Source organism: Styela clava, chromosome 2 (genome assembly GCF_964204865.1).
Source record: "Styela clava chromosome 2, kaStyClav1.hap1.2, whole genome shotgun sequence".
NCBI lineage: Eukaryota > Metazoa > Chordata > Ascidiacea > Stolidobranchia > Styelidae > Styela > Styela clava.
This window is the reverse complement of record NC_135251.1, coordinates 162426-168331: the sequence shown is the minus strand read 5'-3', so window position 1 is coordinate 168331 and position 5906 is coordinate 162426. Positions and strand designations below refer to the sequence as shown.

The 5906-nt window shown below is 37.4% G+C and overlaps 1 pseudogene; it reads left to right on the top strand.

The window, feature by feature from the left end:
• Nucleotides 1–2955: 2955 nt before the first annotated feature.
• LOC120335062 (uncharacterized) lies at nucleotides 2956–5094 on the top strand (annotated as a pseudogene).
• Nucleotides 5095–5906: the final 812 nt, after the last annotated feature.

Genomic DNA, 5906 nt, shown 5'->3' with positions numbered 1-5906 from the left:
TGAAATTGAAGCTTCTGTGGCGAACTCAGAGTTCATGATGATTATGCAGAATCAGGTGAGTCAATTTATTTCTATAGATATATATGTGACATAACTATCAGTTAATTTCATCCACGCATGCATGATAAAGTTGTTTTGTTTGTTATTGTAACTATTTTTTCATTCAATGCTTATGTAACAATTTAGGATGAAAGATTTACCAACAAGGTTGGAGGGAGAAATCATCTAAGTTATTGCTCCTGAATCTAAGATATGATCGGATGAATGAGCCGGCCACAACAATCTGCCTAGTGTTGCCCAAGATGGATCTCATCGAAATCAATCTCCACCAATTATATGCAAGGGGTGCATTCGACAGCGTCGATCGTACGATTGGCTTCAGTTGAATGCTTTGCCTTCTGGCACCGACCATAGCATGCTACATACTTGGTTCTTCCGTGGATGAAAGGCTGATGGCCTCGAAGAATGACGGCGTTGTTTGGCGCTGTACCGAACAGGTAAGTTACATTTTTGTAATTGGATGATTTGTCCAACTGTTATGCTCTCTTTAAAATTCTTTTTTAGGGAAGGAGGGGGGCCGTCTAACATTTTTTATTCATCTTGCTTTGAAAAATGTGAAAAAAGATAAAATGTGTCTTCATCAGTCCGACACAATTTTTGATGTGCAGTTAAGATATTTTTATACAATAATGATAAGTATTTTGATATTTTATTTCAGGGTTCATCGGATAGCAGCAAAAAAAAATACACCAAACGTGATTTTCCGTTTCTTTTGTGTTAATAAATTTTATTGGAATGGTGGAAGCACCAATAAATATATCATCTCAAAACATATTGCATGTTTTGGGACAGATATTGCATTTATGACTATTTGAGAATATAGCTTTCACTTTATGTGTCCTAAGAGTCTTGTCGCACACTAACACAGTATTTCTGTACTACTCTACAGTGAAGCATTACTGCGGATTGCCTATCAACGTGGTAAAATTGATGCCGTGTATATTGATGCTACTGGAAGCATCTTAATAATGGGAAAACAAAAACCAAGCCCTTTTACGCATACGAAATAATTGTGCGTCATTCTGTTAACGATTTTACGCTGGGTTCATGTGTGATGTGCAACAACAATTGTAAATAGTTTCAAAGCGAAGAAGTTTCAATAAGTTGGTTTGTAAGCCAATGAGATCTTTCAGAATTTAAACATCGATTGCACGATAGACTTCTGTTGAGGACACGGCCTTCCTGCTCGCGCCACGGATGTGGTGCTGCTATGGTTGGGGGCGGATGGCCATGTCCCGAGCGGATAAGTTGAAGTTTTGTAATAAAACCTCTGTAATCGATTAATATAGACGGGTTGAGTATTCAGAGTTATCCCAGGACAAATTCAATTCGGCAGGCGTCTTTTCGAAGAAATTCACTTGGAATTGTAATGGCAATCAGTAAAATTTCTGTACTATTGGGCAAAAGGTACGAATCAAGACGACATCATGTACCAATGCATGGGTTTTGTATCAGACACAGGTTAGGGTTAATATCAGACACAAAATAAAACGTCTTTAATTCGTTTCAGATAATAGACAACCAGTGATTATGTGGCTATGATTGTGGCCATTAATGAAACGATGGTTGCAAGAGGGAAAAAGAGTTTAATGCCCAAGCAAGACCCAATTGTTCAAGCTATCAGCAAAGTACGATGGCCACAGGCACTAAATTTGAACAATATCTGTTCCAGAGAATGCCTCCTTCTGTCGGTGCCATGTCGAGATCAGGCAACGTTGTTGGATGAGTAAACCGCCCACAACAATCTGTCTAGTGTTGCCCAAGATGGATCTTATCGGAATCAATCTCCACCAATTATATGCGAGCAGTGCATTCGACAGCGTTGATCGTACGATTTGGCTCTTCCGTGGATGAAAGACTGATGGTTGTTATTAGGGCTGGACAAAATATTCGAATAACGAATAGCGAATATTAAATTATTCAAATAACGAATCGAATATTAAATTATTCGAATGGCATTTTATTATTCGAATATCTGGTAACACGTGACCTGCGTTCCTCCGTCGGTACGGATTGCAAACGGCACTCGCCGACGTCAGACACACGCTCGAGAATTTGCACACGGCTCTCTCGATTAGAGAGAGACGTCAAAATTGAATTAGACATCCAGTGCAACCAGGGTTGCCAGATTGGCTTTTTTAACGCCAAATTTGCCAAATCTGGCTTTTTTCAAACACGTTTGGCGTCAGATTTTCAGTTTGGCTTTTTTATGACCACGCCAATGTCATTTTTTGAAATCATAGGAATCTATATTCAGTGTACAAGAATAGTCTATTGCTTAGTTACGGTACTTTATATTTGAATGTTTACCCAAGCATCAATTTCCTTTTTCATTTTCGTAACCAATCAGAATTTAATAGACTATAACGTAACAAAGGAAATTTCTGCAGACGCTTAGAAACTTTTGCGCCTGTTGCTCAGGCAAATACTTGGTTAGCATATGCCCTATGGCTGTAAACTTTGCCTCGTTTTTTCATAGTTTTACATGTTATTTGTCAGTTTTTAAATTGTTTTCTCAAAAAATATTCGTAAATCAAATAACTCAATTGCGATTACTGGATTAGGTCTTCCGGGAGCTTTAGTTTAGTTGCAGTACGGTAATCAAAATTAGTTTCTCCAGCTCTGAGCGCTGTAACTGTAACCTGTAAGCGGCCAATGGTTGGATGATTTTAATATTGGTGATAGTTTAGAACATGTATTTTATTTTGAAAATTTAAAATGCCCAAAATACTCTGAATTTTGCATCAACATTTTTTCTATATCTATATTAGGTTTAAAAGTTTTTAAGGTACATTAGATTCAATCAAGCGGCGCCAGGTATTGTATATATTGAACTGTGGAAAACTGTGCTATCGGTCAATATTTTTCTTTATTATTTGGTCTTTAGATATTTTCACAAATATTATATGAATATAGTCTAGAGACTCTAGATGTCAGCTTATGTTTATTGTCGAGTGATTCGGGTTCTCACGTTCAATATTTACTTCTTACTTTTAAATCTATCATTACTGCATTATGCCAAAGTGGAAATCAACTTATGAAAGCAACCGAAAATACAATTCTCAATGGGAGACGACATTTGTATGGCTCACCAAATCAACTGATGGTTTCAACTCAGCATATTGCAAATTGTGCAGATGTACTATTGTGTCAAGACTTTCCAATCTGACAAGTCATGAGGCAACTGAAAAACACAAGAGGAATACACCATCTTCTTCACAAAAAACCCTTCCAGTAAAAACAATGGGAACAAAAATTGATGACAAAGTCAAAATAGCTGAACTACAAACTGCTGTTAGCATGTCCTGCCATAGTGCCATAAGCACCATTGATCACATGAGTGAAATAATGGTATCCCATGGAAGTGGCAGCACTCTTGGTCATTTAAAATTACACAGGACAAAGTGTATAGCCTTAATAAAAAATATTATTTCACCAGAATTGAAATCTGATCTAATTCGAAATGTGCAAAACAAAAAGTATACACTCATCGTTGATGAATCCACAGAAGTATTTGTGTATTTTAGTTAGGTACCTCAACGATATTACAAATCAAATTACTACTAGTTTTTTAAGTTTGATTCCAGTCCAAGAAGCCACTGGAGATAACATATTCAACCTGATTTACAAGGAGATAAAAAGCTGCAATCAAAACTTGGAAAATTGCATTGGTTTTGCATCAGATGGTGCCGCAAATATGGTTGGGTGCAACAATTCAGTTTGGTCCAGAATTAAAGATGTATCCCATCTATGTGCACAATACAAGTGCGTTTGTCATTCATTAGCGTTGTGTGTCAAATATGCGGTATCAAAATTACCTTCGAGCATTGGATTTTTGTTGAAAGAGATACCAAATTGGTTTCGATATAGCAATTTGAGACGAGAAGCATTTAAAGATTTATTTAAGATTATGAACTCTGCAACAGAATTTGAGATAGCTAGAAGAGCACCACTTTCTTTCGAAAAAACGTCTTCTACTCGCTGGCTTGTCCGAGGAAAAGTGATGTTCAATATATTGATTAATTGGGAAGAGCTCAAAGCATACTTTATTTCAGCTGAATTAGCTCAAGGAAATTTTGGAAGTAAATATAAGGCACGAATTATAAAGGAAATGCTTCTAGATCAGAAAAACTATTTATATTTTCATTTTGCAACCCCTCTAGTGCAGGAATTTGAGAAATTGAATAGCCTCTTTCAGAAAACTAAGGCAGATCCTCACGAATTACACGATGAGTTATTAATGCACTATAAAAGTCTGAGTAGCAGGATATATGATATTGACAATAAGAAAAAATATATTTATGAAATCGATTTTGGCGCCAAATTCCTGGCAGAGTGTGATGTCTATATTAGGAAGAATTCGAACACCAATGAATGCCAACATATTATTTTGTCCATAAAAGAAAGATGTTTATCCATGCTTGAAGAAGCCCTTGATCAAGTTAAAAAGCGACTTCCTTCATCAAGAAATTTGTTTAAAGATCTAACTAATTTCAGTCCCGAAATAATTTTGAACCAGGTTTCGAGGCCAATATTTTCAAAGTTGCCGTTTTTGCACCTTACCGGGGAAAATCAGGCTATTATTGAAGACCAGTACAGGAAATTACCTTTTATTGATTGGAAGGAAGAAAAACAGTTCAGAGAAAAGGGGCTACCCCGAAACACTGAGCAATTCTGGAAAGGAGTAATAGAAAATCCGCAATTCAAAGAGCTCGCCACTTTTGCATTAACTTGCCTTATAACACCTATTAGCAATGCCGTAGTGGAAAGGATTTTTTATTTATTAACTAGCATAAAGACGAAGGCAAGAAACAGGCTTCAGTTACAATTGTTGGAGGCAATAATACGAATCAGAGCAGATCTTTTATCGTTCAATAGGTGCTGCAGGGAATTTGTCCCCTCAGCTGAAATGTTGAACAGATTCAATTCTAACATTTTATATTCTACGAAATCGTCCGATGAATCTGTTATCAATGAAGAGGACAATCTATTTGAAGAGGAAATTTTGATGTGACAAATTTACCTTTTTTTAAACAAATTTTGCGATCAGTCAAATTTTTGGCTTTTTTGTTCCATTGATTTGGGCTTTTTTTTATCGCTTGGGTCTGGCAACCCTGAGTGCAACGCCTCGAAGCACCGACGCGTGCTAACTCTTACCAAGCCGAAACGCATTGCGCGGCTTAATACATACTGCAGTAAGTTCAAGGATGGGGGGAAAATCACAGATATGGAAGCATTTCAGCGAGCCCAGGCCTGATGGGTGCGGCCGAAAAACTACTTGTAAATGGTGCAAGTCTAATTTTGCTTATTATGGTAGCACTGCAAATCTTTTAAATCATCTCAAATTGAAACACAGATGGATAAATTTAAGTACAGATAATGATGACGGTGGCACCGCAGATACCAAAGATGATCCAAGCTCATCGGTCGCTGGTGGTTCAAGGCAAAAAAAACAGGCAAAATTGGATTTTTCTCTCATGACGCCAACTAGGCAAGAAAAAATCACAGAATTAATACCTAACGTCATTGCGGGGGACATGGGGCTAATCTCTGTCGTTGAAGGTGAGAACTTCTCTAATCTCGTAGCCTATCTTGAACCACAATATGAAATGTCATCCCGACGCACGTTCAGCAGGCGAATTTTGAACAGAGTAAAAATATTTTACGAAAACGGCTAAGCGAAGTCTCATGCTTATCATTGACGTTCGACGCATGGGCTAGCGTAAACATGTATCATTTCTCGGAGTGACTGGTCATTACATAGATTGCACATTACAACTATGTCCATGCGTTCTTGGAGTTAGACCACTAGACGAGAGGCACACTGGTGAAAATATTGCGTGCTG